Source organism: Protopterus annectens, chromosome 3.part0 (genome assembly GCF_019279795.1).
Source record: "Protopterus annectens isolate FY-2018-M chromosome 3.part0, PAN1.0, whole genome shotgun sequence".
NCBI lineage: Eukaryota > Metazoa > Chordata > Ceratodontiformes > Protopteridae > Protopterus > Protopterus annectens.
The window spans coordinates 44,014,693-44,036,237 of NC_056731.1; the positions used below are offsets into that span (position 1 = coordinate 44,014,693).

Here is a 21,545-nt window from a genome sequence, read left to right on the forward strand (position 1 = left end):
ATTATTATTATTTATGAACACAATTCTTTTGAACGCATCAGCAGTGAAAATCAGCTTTGAAATAAGGCATACCGAAACAACTGATGTTTAAATGACTGCAGTATTATTTACTGTTTTTTTTTTTTTTTACTGAAAGTTTAAAGTTATAGGTAAACATTTAAAACAAGGGGTGCAATAAAGGCCCTTATCCAGCAAATATGGTGACCATAGTTTCTCTTTATAGTTACCAGTCATACATGAAATCAATTAAGAGAAACTTAACTTTGAACTTTACCCAGACTATAAATTAATCCCCTAAGTCCCCTCTCTATCCTGCCTAGTCAGTCACACAAGATAAAAAAGTGTAGATTCGAGCCACTGACAAGTCAACACTAACTTCTACTTCATCCCACACAGACCAATCATTCAGGGAAGTCGACATCTTGCTGTGTACTACTTGCCTAAGAATTCTATTCTTGCCAGCACTTTCACCATGCTACGGTTCTGAGTGCGGCTGCAGCCAGGCGCTAGAACAAATAAAGTACTAGTACTACTGTAACAAACATAATAAAACCAACCATGTAATAATTTGCAAATATCTTTATTTTCCACTGGCACCTGGTAACTAGGGGAAACTACTGACACTCGCCTCAAGTGTGCCACTTTCACGTTTTTCTGCCAATCTTGAAGCTGATATTGATTCAGTGTATTAAAAAAAAAATCATAAATACCAGGAGCTTCTTTCTTGACTGTCATGAGCTCACGTACCTTAAGTGCTGCACACACCACCACACACACGACAAATCCAATAATCTGAGCTGAAGAGGCAAAAGAGCTCTTTCTGGTCACAAAACTCGTTCACTCTATTTGCTGCCTCTATCAATCTGGATAACTCTATGCAGCTGTCAATGGGCAGAAAGGGAGATGCAATTTGAGGAGGAATTGAGGCTCGTCAAATGCATCATATGACTGCAACCTCCAATACCATCTTCTCTGAACCTCTGAATGATGCACGTTTAAAGGGAAAAAAAGTAAGTTGAAATTGAAAAATGTGCGGTTTTGCCTGCACATTTTTCGATTTCAATTCATCATCACAGAAAAATTAAGAAAATCCAGGGGGGTGCAAGTGCACCCCCTTGCACCTGCCTACGGGCGCCTATGCCAGCTGCTCATATAATGCCTCTCCCGTAGGAGATGCTAATCCATTATTTTTGAGGTTAAATGCTGAAAAACCTGGTATTATTCCCCAGTAGAACAATTCTAAAAGGATGCTGTTTTTTGCAGCTGGAAGCACCCAGATTCTGGCTCTTCATGTCAATGTAGATGAGCCAGAGGATACACAATTGTCATACCCATCATAATTCCAGACCTCCTTTGTGCTTAAAACTCTGGAGAAGTTTACACAATTTTCTGATTATGGGGTTATGGATTCTGTGGTTAAGACACTTACAACGGCTTCTTCAGTGGGTTTCCAAGTAGCACACTGTAATTTTGATTGTGTGATGCCTTGGTCAAGGCAACAAATTGGGATGGGCACTGACAGATTTGCTGTTGAAAAGCTTTGATTTGAAAATAAAGTGTTGCAGTGTGTTTCACCAAAATGCACTGTATTGAGCGAGCAGAGTGCTTTTCAGGGTTTTTTGCCTTTCTTTTTCTCCAGACTGTTGTGATTGTGGAATTGTGGTGTGTGTGTGTGTGTGTGTGTGTGTGTGTGTGTATACACACACACATACATACATACATACAGATATATATAAATTGTGTGGAGGAGGCCCCTACATGGGTGGTATAGGGTGGGAAGCTTGTCCCAGTGCAAAAAAGGATATTTTTTTGGTTTTCTTACTCACTGTTTTCAATAATTATCTTTTAGTAAATGACAACTCAAAAAACTGTGTTTCGGTCTCTTGTAGGTAGACCTTTGGGATGTGTTTGTATCAAATTTCATGACTGAGGCTGTTGTAGTTCAAAGAAAAATTGCTGTGGATTATTGTGGATCCTGTTTGGATGGTGCTCATTAGTAGATGATCCTCTATGGGTTGTCTTCTTAGAAGATTATAGAGGATCTGTTATAGAGGGAGCAGTCACTGACCACCTGAATGGGTCTTCTGCAGGGCTTACAGTAGCAGTCCCGATTGTGCCCTTTAGACTAGATGATGGAGTTTGAATCTTCAACCTTGCCCTAGCTTGGAGAACCATCACCAGGGATAAATAAATTCAGGCTTTGGTCTTCAACAGCCACATTTTGGAAATGATAGGCTTTTACCTGTCAAAGAAGTGCACTGCTAGACCAATCAATCTCTGTGACACTCTTGGGACAACCCAGAGTATACTCTTCAGAAGGGTCATTGAGCCTTTTGCTCATTCAGAAGGAGAGAAGATTATATTACCATATCTTCTTCATCCTGTGGGGATCATAGGGATGCCACACCATTCTAGATTTCAGGAAACTCAACAAGCACACCCAGTACTTAAGGCTTTGACTTCAGGTTCTTTCTGTTATGGGTAACTTTCTGGGTTTCCCCTTCTTACCCAAGCTGAGCAGTATTTTTATCTTGTGCCCATAATCTTGCAGGTGTAAAATATATCATCACACTCCTGACCAGGAGAACGTGCCAAGCCCATGCTTCACTTAAGTTCTTTCCTGCTGCTCACAGAGTTCACATCTTAATTGTGATGTTCATGATGAATTTCCTGAATTTGATGACTATAAAGCTGACATTATGTATGTGCTCCTGTGCCCCTAGATCATGGTCCAGGATCCAGAATGGCACTGTGTCTATTGCTCAGTTAAGATGCACAGCATCAAGAAATGCCAGAAGTGCAAGTGGTTTAAACAAAATCACTTGAACAAGGAGGAGCTAAAGAAGTTGGAAGTCTATGTGACTTCACTCAAGATAGTGACTGTTGAGGGTGCATACTGATGGGATTGGTGGGAAGATCTGTCATGTGATCAGAAGTCAGTGCCGTAGAGCACTGAGTGAACATAAAGGAGTCAAAGTTTGTATATTGTTCACAACTTTCTCCAGATGAGTCTACCTTAAAAAGGGCTTTTGGGCTTCATGCTGCCAGCGTCATGACTACTGCGGGGTAAAGCTTGGGGAAAGTGGTCATATACCACCTTTCACATTGTTGAGTGGCTAGAGATTGGTAATTTACAAGCTTGCACCTGTTGCGCAGTGATTACAGTCCCTCATCATGGGCTCATTGCCAGTTCTCAGAGCAATAATTCTTCTCCTTAGATCTCCTGTTTATTCTATTAGGGTTCACTGTCCTAAATTTGAAAGAGTTCATTAGATCCTCCTGCACCAGCAAGGTGTATAAGACCGGCACAATATTGAATACATTCATGCTGTTTACCGTCTAATGGAATCTGCCTTCTCATGTATGGAAATGCACCCTTAATAAAAATGGGCTGATGCCGATGAAAGGCCCTGCAACATGTTGGTTAAGTGCTCCTCTGGGCAGCAAAGCCCCCTTCCCAACATCACTGCTTGTCTTTGGCATGCTCACTTCCTTGTATGTTGGCTGAACACAAGCCTACCCTTCCCAGGGATTGGCTTAGTGGATATCCACTTTATTCTTGAAAATGGACTTGGAAGATAAAGAGGCACTCATCCCAGATATGGTAAGAATAGTGAGTCAACTTTGCTCTACAGTACCCTATCTTGGATGATTCATTCTTTATTATCAGCTTAAAGAAGCCCTCAATTGTCCCTTCTTTGACTCTTTGCCATTTCTCTGAAGTACTAAACCAACCAAAACAGGTGAAGAGAAAAGCTCCACAGTGAGCAGCTACACTGTATCTTCCAACTTTATTACAAAAACAGGTTAAGCGCTTTCATGCAGTTTATATCAAGGACTTCATTAGAACAATGAAAGTCAGTTATTAACCAGTTTAAATAAACACCACATTCCATCATGTGCTTGAAACCAACCAATAAAAAAACTTCTTAATGAAACCACCCAACATGTTAAAAACAAAACCTATAAAACAGATGCAAATACATATTAACATTCTTCTTTCTACATATCTAAAAAATAGAATATAGTAAAAAAAGTCTATATATATATATATATATAGATATGTGTGTGTAGGTATCAAAAATATATTTTTTAAAACTATACTTCAGAAGATCACAGTTTCAAAACACTACCCATAGACACATTTTCATTAAGGCCAGGAAGCAAATAGGCATGTAATTTGATCTGCCACCTAAGCTCCTTGAGCTCAATATATTCATTCCAAAGCCCCTCACCAGGATCAGTTTTAACGATATCACTTCCCATAAATCCAGAAGTATACCATGAGAACTTCACTGTGTGCTTAAAAAGTAAGTTTTTAACATTTTGCTTCCTAATATCAGCCAAATGTTCATATATACGTTCCCTGAATTTCCTTTTAGTTTTGCCAACATAAAAACACATATAATGTTGGCATACGGCTAAATGTAAAATACCAATAGAATTACAGTTACAAAAAAATGGAACCCTAATAAAATAGTTAACCACTATACTTTCCTCCTCTATGATATAGTTGCATTGTTTGCAAAAACCACATCTAAAATTATCTGGTTTCTTACAAGAATTTGTTGGAAAAATGTCGTGACCCCTCTCAAAATTTTTTTTTACAGTTTTACCCCTTTTAAAAATAACATGAGGGTTGGCACCAATAATATCCAAATAACTCTCAAAGCAAGAAAATATATTCCAATTCTTTTGTAAAACATCCCTTATATTCTTATAATCAGTAGTGTACGTAGTAACAAAAGACCCAGAAAAATCATTGATGTCCTTCCTAGGGCCAATAAATTCAGGTTCAATGCCTTCCTCTATCAAGAGTAGGGGCTTAAAGGTACCAGTGTGTCTTTTGTAATTAACCTCCTGTCTTACTTGCTCAGTTAAATTAATTGGATAACCATGAGACTCAAACAAGCCTGCTAAAATCTGGGATTCCCTTTCAAACCTGTCATCTTCAGTAACCATTCTGGATAACCTCACATATTGACCTTTAATAATTCCTCTCTTCTGATGCATCGGATGTTCACTTGTAAAGTGTAAAAAACAGTTGGAATAAGTAGGTTTCCTATAAATACTGCTAATAAATTTCCTATTTTCAACATCCTTAAACAACTCAACATCTAAATAATTGATGCGTGAGGAATTAAAGGTACAAGTAAACTTCAAAAAAGGTGTGGTGGTGGTCATAAATATCATGTATGCATCTAATTCCGATAGTGTCCCTTTCCATATAAAAAATATATTATCCAAAAAAATGTATATAAATATCCCAGGGCAGGGGTCTGAATTTTTCAAAAATAAACAGTTTTTCCCATTGCAACATAATGTTGGCAAATACAGGGGGGGCGTGCTGCCCCCATTGCCACACCTTTATTTTGTAAAAAAATATTGTCCATCAAAAAACACATAATTGTTGTTCAGTACAACCTCCATGAGACAAACCAAAGCATTAATTTAATTCTTAGACAGGTGCGTATACTCATGTAAAATCATGAAACCATTCAAGGCCAACCTTGTGTGGAATAACATTAAATAGATTTAAAACATCCACAGTAACAAAAATTGATTCCTCCATGAACTTGACCTTCCTTATCTTAAGGAGAAAATCTCATGAGTCTTTACGTATGTGTTCTTCAGTTTGATAGCAATAAATCTAGCTAATGGATGTATATTAGACCTCCCTGCATTAACAATAGGTCACGTGGGTGGGTTGAACAAATCTTTGTGTATTTTTGGCAATACAAAAATTGAAGGTACAGTGGGAAGTTTGGCAACCAAAAACAGCCACTCATCATAAGTACTTTGTTCCTGGTCCAACATGTCTTTTAATAGTAAATCAATTTTCCATAAGAAATATGGACAGCATTCAAGGAAGATTATTCATAAAAATCATAATCCAACAAATGTTCATGCATTTTAGAAATATACTCAATGTTATCCATGATTACCAGCCCCCTACCCTTGTCTGGTTTCATTATTTATAATACTTTTATTTATGCTCAGCTTCTTTATAAGCTCAAACTCAACCCAGGTGAGATTAAATTCACATCCATTCTTTTTCTTTAACAATGTCCTGAAATCAAGATCACATAACTTCTCAAAAATAATCAAAGGAAGAGCTAAGGTGGGGGGGGGGGGCGTAAACACACTATTTCTATGGACCTCACTTGACAAATTAAGAGTTATGATTTTTAAAAAAACGCCTGCAAGTTTAACTTCCATAAAAATAGCTTTAAGTTTAAATCAATAATTAAATTATCTATTTTGGAATTATTTGTGGGTACAAAAGTAAAACCTCTAATTAATAAGTCAGCATGCTCAACTTCCAACCCTAAATGTGAATAATTAAATAAATTAAAGTCACCTTTACTGTTCTTTATAGTAGCGAGTAAGGTTGCAAGCACTACAGAAGAATAAGTACTTGTAGAACTTGTGGGAAAGCTTAGTTCATCCTCCTTCAAAAAGAATTCCCCCGGTTCCACTCCTGATTGAATTGCTGATATGGAAAGCCATTCCCCCTGCAATGATTCTCTGAGTAAGACTGCTGCATTCTCCAGTTTCTTATTCTCCATGTTCCAAAGGGGGTTGTTGCTCTTCTCCCATTGGCTCCTCACTCAGTTGAATAGTGTTAGCCATTGGTTCATCGGAATGTCTGCTTATTCAAGTGGACAGTCTTCGTTTAAGCTCTACTGTTGATCTAATCAAGTCTGTCTCTCTCAAATTTTTTCTTCTTTCTCCTTTCTTCTTTTAATATCCTCAATAATTTTGTCCACCCTGGAAAACGCAGCATTATACTGGACTCTGTTATGTTCAAATAGTACATCATTGTTAATGACAAGAGTCCGATTCCCTGAAGTACTTGAATGAGTATGTGGTATAGTATACCACAGTCATTGGAGACATTTGTTTCAACTCAAGTGCATTTTATTTACAGTGCAACAGAGCTAACATAAGGTTCACTTTCAAGACAAAAATACGCATATTTTTTTGGTTATGTCCTATTTCTGGGTTGTTAATCGAGCCTACAAAGCCATTTAAGGAAACACAAAGTTTGTTACAGTTAAGTTTTGCAGCTCTAATCAAGCTACTTCCACATCCAGAGGTAAAGCCCTGGCATCCACTATCAGACTCCTGATGTGTTAAGCTGCTGATATTCCACAGCCAAATCCAGTTTTGGGTTCTTAGTACTCCACAGGTGGTTTTGGCTAGGCTTTTCCAAATCAGCGTCCACTTCTGGCCTTAAAAAAATCCTTCAAGAAAGATACATTTTTCTGCTATTTTTGGATGCACCCATTGATTCACATTGCATTCTGCTAGTACCTACTTTACTACTGTGATGTGTTGTCATTACACACTACTTTCAGAATCTTATAATATTTTATGGTGTATGTTTATATATTAACACACCATATTTTATGGTGTGTGTGTGTGTTTGTATTTGTGTGTATACATATAAACTGTCTCTTTACATATACATATATATATATATATATATATATATATATATGTATATATATATATATATATGTGTGTGTGTGTGTGTGTGTGTGTGTGTGTGTGTATATATATATATATATATATATATGTGTGTGTGTGTGTGTGTATATATATATATATATATATATATATATACACACATCTAGAGAGAGACAGACAGGGAGGTAGTATGTGTATTTGAGTGTGTGTGTGTGTGTATGCGCACTTACTCACACACGCACACACACACACACACACACACACACACACACACACACACACAGATATATATATCAAATATGGGCAGCCCAGCATTGAGTGAATTTTCCTTTTGTCGACCTCTGTATTGTCGACCCACTTTGGTCGACATGTACAGATAACTGACAGATGTATGAGATCGACAGTCCCCAGGGTAAGGGAAAATGCCCATTCCCCCAGATTGTGTGATCTCAGAGTTAGTATATGTAATTAGCAGGAGGTGTGGAGAGGCAAAAACACTTTCTTTGATATTGCATGTTCTGAGGGTTAACCTTCAAGCATGCACTGTAGGATGTCAACATTTCCGTGGTTCAACTATTTGTAGTAGAGCTATACATACACACAAACACACGTGTACATATAAATATATATATATATATATATATATATATATATATATACACACACACACACACACACACACACACAGAGAAACAGAGTGAACCTCAGAATAGCATTTCTAACATTTAACTAGCCAGTGTGACTCAGTGATACCCCCTCAGGACAGAGCCCTGTGTCCTATACTGAATAGGATGAGTAATGTGACTAGAATACATTCATGTAGATAGTGCCAGGCCAGGCCAGGCCAAAACCTAATGGCAAAGTGGAATTTTTGTAATGGTAAGGCCCACCCACTTAATTTGTTGTTAACATCACTCTGTATTACCACTACAGGGGGTGCATGTTCAGTTACCAGGGTGAAGGTGTGTTTCTGTAAGTGATGTGGGGAAGCCAGTACCTACTTAATAGCAAAACATTCTCACTCTGTTGCCAAATGCTTACTTTGGCCTTAATCAACTTCCTCTTTAAATAGCTGATTGGGTGTTTCTAACTGCCTACTTTCTGAGATAACAGAGCTCGTAACCCAACCTCAGAGGCATTTGTGTGTCTTTTAAGAGTTTATCAGAACATGGGCAACTAAAACTAGTTTTGTATACACAATTATTTTGAGTTGGTTGAAAATATTAGCTGATGCTATGGTCAGTCTTAATCTGGATGGGAGCTTGTCTGTTGTAAGGTCTGTCAAAGGACAGCCTATGGTAGATAGTAACATTGGGCATGAATTTTCTATAATAGCCTGCTAGACCTAAAAATCCATTCAGTTAGTTTCTGTGTATAGACCATTTCGTGATGCCTTCTATTTTGTCTTTTTGGGTCTAATAGCTTTCTTCCCTTCACATATCCTAAGTGTCTGGCTTTTGTGATCCAAAGCTTATTTTTGGCAGCACTGACTGTACTTCCTGCCTGTCTTAGAGGACAGCTCAGTTTATGACTAAATGATATTCTCAGCCCTCTGAATAAAATGCTGCATCATCAAGGTATGCAGCTAAGCACATAGCATGAGGTTTCATAACTTTAACCAGGAGTCTTTGAAAAGTAGCAGGAGATCTGTGAAGTCCAGAAGGTAAGAGAGCATAATGAAAAAGATCTTAAGGGATGGAGAATGTTGTTTTCTGCTTGTCTTCGGGAGTAAGGGAAATCTACCAGCATCTCTTGGTCAAATCTAGAGTGGTCAGTAACCTTGCTTTGCCTAACCTGTACAAAAGCTCCTCCATTCTGGGCATGGGTAAATATCAACTTTGGCTATTTCATTTTGTTTTCGGAAGTCATCACAAAACTTTATGGAGTCATCGGACTTCGAGACTAACACTGTCAGACTGCTTCTCTCATTTTGGGACTCGTATACATATAAGCTATGGCAAGATTTGCACTTTGCCTCTTCCCATTAGAGGCATAGGTGCTACACCTAGGGTATATTTCTAATTTCCTGTCCCTGTTCCAGGTTTCTGTTGAATAGGGTTAAACCTTCATGATGACTATAAAGTACATATTTTAGTCAACTGGCTATAATAAATGTCAAGTGATCCCCTGGACTGATACCAGAGGGGGAAAAAAAAAAGTACAAACTTGCTTGCCTAACGTGACAAAGAAATGCAGTGCTTAGCAGCAGAAGACCAATTAAACTCCTTGCTTCCTGAAGTCTGAAGAGGAAACAACTTTGAGAGATTTTCCTGCCAACTTCATGCTTCTTAAGACAGAAGTGGTGAATTTCATGACACCCATGCAGATGGACAATACAGTTACAACTGCTGAATCCTACACAAATGCATTCTATAAGCACGTACACGAGTGCATGGATCGTGCTATCCCAAACAGAACCAAGACGCTATCCTACAGAAAAAGGAAGCCAATCTGGTGGTCTCCTGCCATAAACAAACTGTACAACAGAAGGAATAAACTGTTGCAAAAGAGAGTAAAATCCCATAAGTGGAGGAGCTCCATTGTCAGCCTCAGTAAGAAGCTGAGATCCCTTATAAGATCCTCCAAAGCTAGCTACGAAAACAAAATTGCCACTAAATCCAAGGACAACCACAAAGCATTCTATAGCTATGTCAAGAATCTAGATGGCAACACCCAGATCTGCACAAAGGCACGAAAATTACAGAACCAACTGATATTGCCAACATCCTGGCAGATAGGTTCAGTGCTAACTTTACCCCCTCTCACCCCCTAAAGGGCCCATACCTATACAGGAAGAATGCAGAGTCCCTGTAATCACAACTACGCAGGTAAAAGCTGCACTCTCTAAAGCTAAAATTACAGCATCCATGGGACTGGACAACATCCCAGGCTGCGTTTTACACGAACTTCAGAACGAACTGGCTCCCCACTTAAGCACCATGTTCAATAATAGCCTCACATCAAGCTTTGTGCCCACTGAATGGCGCACAGCAACAGTTATCCCACTCCACAAAGGGGGAGCCACCACTAATCCCGGGAACTATCGACCTATTAGCCTAACGAGCCTGGTCTGCAAAGCAATGGAACGTATCATCATGGAACTCATAAACAAAGACATTAGTAACCTCCAAACTCTGGATCCCACCCAGTTTGGGTTTGTGAAAGGCAGATCATGCCTCCTGAACCTGATCGACTTCTTTGAGGCAGTCACCAAAGCCGTGGATAAGGGTAAGGTGGTTCACACAGCCTATCTTGACCTCGCCAAGGCTTTCGACACCATCCCCCATTCTGGAATTATAGCTAAACTCACTAAACTAGGTATAAATCCCTACGTCACAAGATGGGTTGCCAACTGGCTCACTGATGGGACCCACACTGTAAAAGTTGCAGACTCCAAATCTGACCTCAAAGCAGTGACAAGTGGAGTACCACAGGGTTCCGTCCTGGTACCTCTCCTGTTTGCTATCTACTTCTCTGAAGTACAGGCTAACGCAGAAGGCCTCTGGCTAATGAAGTTCGCAGATGACTGCAAACTAGGAGCCATAGTCATGTCCCCAAATGATGTGGAAATCCTACAGAAGGGCCTCACTGTGAGACAGATGCCTGGTGTCAGAGCCATGGCCTCAAGCTCAATGCCAAAAAGTGCAGTGTCATCCCCTTTGGTAAAACTCTGTACCCATGAACTACCACATAGGCAGCAATCTACTTAACACCGAATGCGTGATAAGAGACCTTAGGACCCAGGTGGACAGTAGTCTCTCCTTTGATAGTCACATCGCCACAGCAGTCAGGAAGTCCTTCTACGTGGCACACCATCATAAAAGGGTTCTCATCCAGGAAAAAAGAGGTAATTGTTCCCCTCTACACGTCACGCATTAGACCCATTATAGAGTACAACACCCCTTTTGGAATGTACCTCACAAGACATCTGCAGCAGCTGGAAAGGCCACAGAAGTACCTCACAAAGAGGATTACTAGCCTCAAACAAATGCCCTACACTGACCGCCTCAAAAAACTCCAGCTTTACTCCGTAGCATATCGCCTACTCTGAGGTGATCTCTACCTAACATATAAAGCTATGTCAAACCCAGAGCTGTTGGACATGCTACACCTAAAGAAATCTCAATCCCTCCAAGCTCTAGGGACCTAAACCTTGTCACCACAATAAACAGGACACGCTGGAGGGATAGATTCCTGTCTCAGAGACTTCCTATACTCTGGAACAAGCTACCCATCTATGTCAAGCAAAGTTCTTCATTAGCACTCTTCAAGAAAAATCTTGATGAGTAGATAGGAAATACATCCCGGGGATCACTTCTGTGTCTCTTCTGGACAGTGGCGCAGGAAAATAACTTTCTTGGGTGGTGTAAGCTATGGAACCTTGCTGGACAGGCTTATGTAGGCCCTTGGGCCGATAGCCTAGTACCTACCTATGAACTCCTTTACTTTAAACAAACCTCATCTGATCTGCAATGTATCAAACAAATGTGAGTTACCGAAAGTATAAAATACAAACGCTCTTTGACTGATAATGGATTACGTACTGGTATAACTCTCAAATGTCTATCTGGTAACACTGATTTTATATTGCAGATTTGTGAAAGAAAATTAGTATTTTGTTTGCCAAAAGTAAGTGGTTTTATGCTCAAGCAAAGGGTTATGTATGTCTGTAAGCATGCAAGATAGATCCAAGATGTCAGTGGAAGAACTGTTCTTCTGTTACAAACTTTCCAATGAAATGTGACAAGAATGAGTAGCACACTGCTGTTTTGTGATATAGAAATCTGTATGAAATACTGCATATACTTTTACAATTTTTCAAAAACAGTGAACTTAATCTACAGGTTACACCTGTTAGCTGGAATGTATACTGGTAAAATGGTGTGCATTAATGCATTTAACAGGACGTCTGTTTGCCTGTAGGCAACCCAGTTTATGTATTGCTACAGATATAAAATGTTGCTAATCTTCATAACTGTTTTACTACAAATTTACATATCTGGATGTTTTCATATTATCCACATTGTTTTAATGCTATTTTTCAACTAACACCATTGTCTGTACACACCATACATAACTTGACAGTACTGCACTCCACTTTTGCTTTAATAATGTAAATATGGGAAATGTCATTTTTTAAAAACTTTTAGCAAATATGCCTAATTACTAAAGCTCTGTATAGCCCATACTGTTTCTCTGTGCATGCTTAACAAGTCATATTAATTTATGGACACCATCTTACTCCCTAATGAACAGCGTACTGTTTGTGAGATATTAGGCTCTATATTATAATACTGTTGATATTAACTGAATGCACAGTTATATCACTACTTGTGTTTGTCTTACCTAAATGTGTGTACTATGATTTGTCTTTCAACATTCATGCTTACATGCACCCACAAAACAAGGCAGTAATGAATCCATTATTGTTTATTAAATTAAATAACTTACACATTTCATTTTTGTACAACCTTTTGTAAAAACTCCCTCCAGTAACTCAATCCTTTTAAATACCACAGTGATATTTTTCAAATATATTTTTATTGCATTTTCCTCTTTTTTAATACAAAAAGAAAATAAAACAGAAATATATAAAGACAAGATACATAGAATATTAGTTCACAATAAGCATAATAAGATATACAGAACATATACCATCAGTGTTAAGTTATCAATATGCAGAATTAACTAACATTCACATTATTCACATTTAGGTTGTAAGACAAAAACTACTTTGAGATATTAATCATAATAAAATCTGACATAAAAAACAGTTGCATCAAGACGTTCTAGCCTACCTAATTTAAATTGTATCTTGTACTAACTATATACATTATATACAATTGATGTCACCTCAAAGTGCACTTCCCAGACCTGTCCAATTTTAATATGGGTACAAGTTTTGCAGTATTGATTTTCTTTAATTTTCCTAATCTGCTTAGAGTAATACTGGTATTGTAGTCCCTTGTTCATAAACCAATTTTAGCTTAAGATTTTGATAATCATTTTCCAATATTTCTGATAATAGGATAGTTTTCACACTACTTACCTAACATATCCTGTTAACCTGTAGATGCCAGCTTGCTTCCTAGTGGATCACCAACCATTCCTGTGATGTTAATCAAAATATTAAAGTAATGTTAATAAATTGTGCCTCAGATGTAGTGAGTTATCTTTTTGTTGTTATTCTCTTACCCAAGTATGTGTAATATATATTTTTATGTAACAGCCACTGCTTGCGTGGATATCTTACTGTGATAGCAACACACTCCTTTCTTAATGAACTATGTTAAATGTTTCATAGTTGAATAGTATTTTGCAAAAAAAGTTTAGTAATTTGAGCCCTGTGTACCCCACACTAATGATTTTACTGTGGATGCTCACCATCTCCTGTCAACCTGCAGATGCCACCTTATTTCCTAATGCACAACACAATGTTCATGAGAAAATAGTCTCAGTATTATAATGTTAATATTAATACAGTGCACCTCAAATATTTATTTATAGCTTGTACTGAATTTTTCTCACAAGCAGCAATCAGAGGGCAGTAAGATTCTGACTGCTTACAAAAACAGAAAAAATGCAAAAGCACTGGATGACTGAAACTGCTGTAATATGTTTCTTTTCTTTTTTATTATGTCAACAATGATTTTTTTTTTATTTGTCAGTAAAGATTTTTAAACTGGTAGAGATGCATACCACACAGTCATGCACACAAATGCTGTAAAGGACTAGAACTAAAAAAATAGCTTTTCACTCTATTTTTGTTTCCTGACCTATTTTTAACACCCCAGAACCACTCTTAAGTGCTTTATTTGTAATTTTAGCTTGTTTTCTACAACATGGCTACCAATGAGGCTTGATGTATCAACATGATCTTGTTCTCCCTCAACTGTTTCTCTTTCCCATAATACTTTGTATGACTCATGCCAGACATAAGGAAGTACCTTTGAATTCCCATGCCATTGACATATAATGGGATTTGTGAGGGTCACTGTTATTTTCTTTACCTTCTGTAAAAGGACTGCTTCTTTTCTATCTCTAATCACTCTAATTTGTTTGGCTCAGACCTTGTTTTGCACTATACTTAGGAGTTATCCAGCTATAGCCAGAAAAGCAAATAAATTGCAAGTCTTTGCTCAGTGTTTTCTTTTGTAGTTCAAGAGGAATTGAAAGTCCCCTCCCCCACACTACTGCAGAGGTGATAAAACTGCCACTGCACTGAGAAATGCTTACAGAATCAATTCCTTTTAGACTACAACAGAAAACCCTGAACAAAGCCCTGCAATTTAGTTACTTTTTTGGCTGGAGCTGGATAACTTCTAAGTATACTGTAAACCAAGGTCTGAGCCAAACATAAATGAGGGTGATTAGATACACAAAAGGAAGCAGTCCTTTTACAGAATGTAAAGAAAATAACAGTGACCCTCACAAATCCCATTATATGTAATTGGCATGGGAATTCAAAGTTACTTCCTTATGTCTGGCATGAGTCATACAAAGTATTATGAAGGGTTGAGGGAGAACAAGATCACGTTGATACATCGAGCCCCATTGGTAGCCATGTTGTGGAAACAAGCTAAAATTACAAATAAAGCACTTAGAGTGATTTTGAGGTGTTAAAATAAGTCAGGAAACAAAGACAGAGTGAAAACAAAACATTTTTGTACTTCTAGGGTGGAGTTTTCCTGTTACTACCAGGATTTTAAAAAATGAGACTTTGAATATACTGGTGAGTATACTCATCTCAAGAGTATAGAGAAGTCCCTTGGGTATATTCTATTTTCCTGGCAAGTATAGTCTTCCAAAAAGCAATGAATTAAAATGAGTAGAACTTTCGTACACCACACAGTAAGATGTACTTAAATCAAGCTAATAAGTACATTAAAGAAATTGAAATGGTTGCTATTTATGCATGTCTGTAGCATAAATGAGCGATGGTAATTTACTTTTTAGATTCTTATTCTTAAGAAAGAAAAATGTTTTGTATGGTTTATTTGAAAACAATTGGAAATGACTGTCTTAGTAATTTAAAATGCATTAGGTAGTGCAAGTATAGGAACCCAGCCTATACATGAGATAATGTGAGTATATCCCATAACTTGGATAGAATATTGATTCATAGTAAATATTGATAGACATGTATAAGCATGATGTTTTATGCATTTCTTTTACACTCATTATTCTGTCATATTATTGTACTGCATTGAAGGCTATGAAGCTTTAAGCCCAAAGACAGTGCACTAAGGTAAAGCCATACAATTTCAAAGAAAATACTATAAAAAATGTTTGGATTGTTTGTGCACAAGCTGTCTGAAAAAACAGTTAACAGGCTTACCTTTTTATAGACTTTATTAAGTGGAACCAAGAATAAGATGTATTTTATGCCTAGTCATAATGTGTGTGTTTAATCTGAACTCATCACTATGAGATAAAATGCACCAGTTTCCAAACTGCACTGATTCTGAGTCTTATTTAGAGTGAAAGATGCAAAAGTAAATTTTTTGGTTCTTAAAAGGTATTGAGAACAGTACAATATTGTTTGAAACAAGTGTAATACAGTAAGATATGTTTCTAACAGAAACTTTACACAAGACAATAGAGGTACTCAGTGGCTGAGAGGGTTAAAATGTATTCAACAGCTACCCTGTCCTCCAGACACACACACACACACACACATCATAGTTATTTATATATATATATATATATATATATATGTATGTATATGTATATATATATATATATATATATATATATATATATATATATATATATATATATATATATACACAGGCACGTGCACACATACATATGTACACAGGGGTCTCCTTTGAAATCTCGAAATACTCAGTATCGCGAGATGAAAATAAAAGTGCGGTTATTCGAAACTGCACTTTAAGGAATGTTAGCTTACTAGATCTGCGGTTGCTGTGGTGTGGTGTGCTTTGTCTTTAAGGTGCAGTGTGGTCTGGGATTTAGACATGGAGGATGATGTTTGGTTGTGTACGGAGACTAAGGTAGGTTTTAACTGTTTAAAGGTTTTGGGTAGGGATTTATTAATTTTAAGGTCTTTGGGAAGTTTTTGGGGTAGGTTGGGGTAAATAGGTGAGTGAGTGTGTGTGTGTGTGTGTGTGTGTGTGTGTGTGTGTGTGTGTGTGTGTGTGCAAGCATGTGTGTTAGTGTTGAAGGTGGTGAGTTTTCTAAATGTGTAGTATGTGTGTTTTTCGCGTGTTTGTCTGACAGTGTGCAAACTAAGTGTAGGGCACGTAACTGTAGTTTTTTGTGTTTTTCATGGTAGTGCAACCTTGGAGTTGGTATATCTAAGTAATGGGGGTATGGGGGGTGCAGGGGGGCATAGGTTGTATGGGTTTTGTTTGTGTTTTGTTACTGTGTAGGCAGGAAGGTGGTGTTTGTGATTTTGTGGTGGAGGGTATATTAAAAAACTGAACATCTCTAGCTGAAAATTTGGTATTAATGAACTTTAAGTGTAGTGACATTCGTTTTTTAATTTTTCGTTGCAGTGCATGTTCAGTATTTCTATTCAAGATACTGAAAGTCAATGTTTCAGTATTTCATGATTTGAAAGTAAACCCATACACAGACATACAGGCACACGCACACAGTCAAGTAACCCATATGTCGACCTCAGAAGCGTCGACTGCAAAAGATCGACAAACTGAATGTCGCCATGTTACCATGCATGCGCCAAGAAAGGACCTTGGCACATGCAACTTTTGCAAATAAATAAATAAATAACATCACCACCCACATACTCCCTGATAGCTGTATATATTTACTCCGACATCGCACAATACCCCAGGTAATGGGAATATTTCCCTGCCCAGGGATTCTCGATCTTGCGCACCTATTGACCATCTTGCATATATTGAACAAATGTTATCAACAAGAATTTAGACCAAGTGCAGGACTCCCACAGACATATATATATATATCTATATATATATATATATATATATATATATATATATATATATATATATATATATATATATATATATACACACACACACATAGACATACACATAATAAAAAGACTGCAGAACTTCATAAATTTAGCCAAGTGTTTTTTGGCAGCTGTACTGCATGTCATACTTTGAGGGGTAAGACAGTTTAATTAGCTTTTAAAGTGAACATCTAAAGCAGTGTAGCTTAATAAATGCTACTTGAATTAATTTAGATATTACAAAGCGATTGATGTTAAGATGCATGCTAATGATAATTTTAATGACAAGACTGTTTTAGTTGTGTAATTACAAAACACTCCTGTACTTTTTATGGCTTTTGAACTTGTGTAAGAGAGGTTTAGCTATATTGTAAAGCTTACTTTTTGAATTTGTTGATGTCAAAACGATAGTAACTGACAAGAAGAGCACAGACTATTAATGCTAAGTTCAAATAGGATGCTGTATTACTTTTTTAAACTTATTCTACCATGTAGCAGAAAAAAAACTTTTTTTTCCACAGCAAGGATTTTTTCACTTCCAGTTTTGAGCTTTACTCAAGAGTTTTGTGTGAACAACAATGGAATTCCCTAGTACTGTACTATTAGTATATATCTCAGCTCCAGGGCTAACTACAGAAGGTTCATCTTCTTTTGCCTTATTTTGCTCCTTTTCTCTACCATCTCAAAGGATCTTTGATGTCTTGTTCAGCGGACTCATACTGACACTGTGCTATTTCAAACTCTGTGATTGTGGCATTATTATAGACCCAGTGTTGCATCTCTTACGCCCTTTGCATATTCCTTAAAAGTTTGTAAAGTGTGCTATTGCACTTTTAAACAGAGTGTCCTTTGCTATGTTCAGTAAGGCCTTTAGGATGTCTACCATGTAGGGATGTCTACCATGTAGTTACTCTTAAGGAGTAAATGCTGTCAAAGCTTGGGGCACTACTTCTATAGCAAAAATGAGTCAGGGAAGTAACTGATCTCATTTGTCATTATCTTGTTCTGTGGACTTAATTAGCATAGGGTTCAGAGTTTTATTAAAATACTGCAGCAGCCCATCAGTTTGTGGATGGTATGCTCAAACCACTTTACTATAAAACACTGGCAAAGCTGGTGCATGCACATGAATGTGGCTCTTTGGTCTATATTTTTGGGTATTTCTGCCATAGAGAAAGCAAGACTAACTCTTTGACTTTTGAATTAGCATTATTTTTGGCATGGGTGCTGTTTCAGGAAACCTAGTTGCATAGGCAGTAACATCTGGAATGTATTGGTAGCCATTACTAGATTTTAGCAGTGAAACGTCAAGATTCATGGCTATCCACATGAATGGGGTATTGTGATAGACATATAGGTATCAACAGACTTCTGAACCGAGGATGTTGAGTCATTACACATTCTGTGTAAGCTGCAAAGAATTACCCAGTTATACCAGTTAGTAAGATCTAATGTAAATTTTAGCTTTGGTTTTTGTCCATCCTTGAGTGTCCTCCAAAAAATAGCTACATGCCATTTTCATCACAAGTGCTCTAAATTGTTTTAGAATCAGCAGTTGATGTAATATTTTGTCTTTCTTTGTGCACTCTGTACAGTATATCATTGTTTAACTGAAAAAACGAGTGTGGGATGGGAACAGCCTATTCATACTTTTCTCCTCCTCCTCTGGTTGCATTTTTTTTCTGGCCCAGCTTAATGCATTGTTCTTCCACTGTGCTTTCATAAAATTTTCATTGCTTGTCTGAAGATTTGTCAAGTAAAGAATACATTTTACTAACCTAAAGAGATTATACTGTAGCTTCTTCACACATGAAAACAGGTGTAGGTGCTTCGTTTTCTCCAATTTATTCCTTTGTAAAATGCAATTAATGCTACTGGTTTTCTTCTGCTTTTGGTTTTGGTAGTCCCTTTGGTTTTTACCTCCGTAACTTCTGCTTCTCTGACTACCTGCTGCTGAGAGTCCTGTTTCTGACTAGCCCTCTGTTTTAACCTTACAGAGAGAAATCTAGAACTGTGTTTAGGTTCCTTTAACTTCTCTTAAATAGTTCTCTCCCTCTGTCTTAACACGGACATCATTCATTACTTTAATAAAGGGAGTATTCTGACAAGGTTCCATATCAAGAACAAAGAGGTCATAGGTTAACAGTAGGCTGTAGATCCAGAGGACCCATTAGTAGCCTGGCCACAATAACCCAAATCATAGATACCAATAGATACCCATTGATATGACTAATTTATACCTAGTTTCTTTCAACTCTTTCAATGAGGGCTTAAGGGGATAGACTCCGGATGTTTTTGATTTGTCAGGTTACATTTAAAGAGGGTCTATGAGCTGCTTTGCTTTACATCCAAAGGAAGTTTATTCCATAACAGAGTAATTCTCTGATATATGTAGCTGTCATGCCAGCAGGTCCTATTTATGTTTCTATGGAAGATTTTTGAGGGGATGTTTAGGGTGTTACTAGTTTTTCTGTTGTTCAGGAGGTCACATAGGGTTGTATCCTTCAGGGTTCTTGTAGGCTAAACAGAGGTAATCTCTCAAGAGTCTCCAAGAAAGACAATAGAGAGAGCTGGTGGTCTGGGTAGGTCAAGGAAGATGTTATTGATTATCTTACTGAGGAAATGCTGCAGTCTCTTAAGTGTGTCATATGATTAAGCAAGTGCCTACCATGTACTTCCCTTTAAGTTTCAGTGTATTTACTGTCTTCTTTCACTAGCTGTGTTTTGATATCACACAGATTGTTCTATTCCTTCCAACCAAAGCCAGAACTAAGTTCATTTTGAAGTTTTTATACATATCCTTTTCTATTTATCAGGACTGTGTATTTTTAACAATGGGTCAGGCTACTGCTGCCCTTCCCCATTTTTACTAGGGTTATATTCAGGATAAAATGTTTTTAATAGTATGTCTGGGGAGGGTTGCGTCAGGAAGGGCATCCGGCGTAAAACCTCTGCCAAATGACTTATGTTGAGAACATTTCATATTTCCATACCGGATCAGCCGAGGCCCGGGTTAACAACGACCGCCACCAGTACTGTTAGCCAACAGGGTGCTGGTGGAAATTAGGCTACTGTTGGCCGAAGGAAAAGAGGAGGGGGAAGGCATGCTCGAAGGCAGGAAGAGAGGAGGAAGGTTAGGAGTGTAGTAGTGAGGTAGGAACTTTGAATGTTGGCAGTATGACTGGTATAGGGAGAGAGCTAGCTGATACGATGGAGATAAGGAAGGTTGATATATTGTGCGTGCAAGACCAGATGGAAGGGAAGTAAGGCCAGGTGTATAGGAGGCAGGTTCAAATTGTTCTATCATGGTGTGGATGGCAGGAGAAATGGGGTAGGGGTTATCCTAAAGAAACAGTATGCCAAGAGTGTTTTGGAGGTGAAGAGAGTGTCTGATAGAGTGACGTTTATGAAGCTTGAAATTGATGGTGTAATGATGAATGTTGTTAGTGCATATGCTCCACAAGTTGGGTGTGCGATGGATGAGAAAGAAAAATTTTGGAGTGAGTTGGATGAAGTGATGGTGAGTGTACCCAAGGGTGAGAGACTAGTGATTGGAGCAGACTTCAATGGGCATGTTGGTGAAGTGTACAGAGGGGATGAGGAAGTGATGGGGGTAAGTATGGTGTTAAGGAGAGGAATGCAGAAGGTTAGATGATTGTGGATTTCGCGAAAAGGATGGACATGGCTGTGGTGAATACATATTTTAAGAAGAGGGAGGAGCATAGGGTGACGTACAAGAGTGGAGGAAGATGCACACTGGTGGATTATATCCTATGTAGGAGGGCCAGTCTGAAGGAGATTGGAGACTGTAAAGTGGTGACAGGGGAAAGTGTAGTTAAGCAGCATAGAATGGTGGTCTGTAGGATGATGTTGGTGATCAAGTAGAGGAAGAGGATTGTGAAAGCAGTGCCAAGGATTAAATGGTGGAAGTTAAAAAAGGGTGATTGTGAGGTGGAGTTCAGGGATGAGTTAAGACAGGCACTGGGAGGCGGTGAAGAGTTGCTGAATAGCTTGGTAACTACAGCAGAGATAGTAAGGGAGACTGCTAGAAAGGTGATTGGCGTGACATGTGGACAGAGGAAGGAGAACAAGGAGACCTGGTGGTGGA

General features: G+C 38.0%; 1 protein-coding gene across 2 annotated transcripts in view; it reads left to right on the forward strand.

The window, feature by feature from the left end:
* DNAJC1 (DnaJ heat shock protein family (Hsp40) member C1) overlaps positions 1 to 21,545 on the forward strand; it is a 2,872,711-nt gene that overhangs the window by 2,208,834 nt on the left and 642,332 nt on the right. The window lies entirely within an intron of this gene.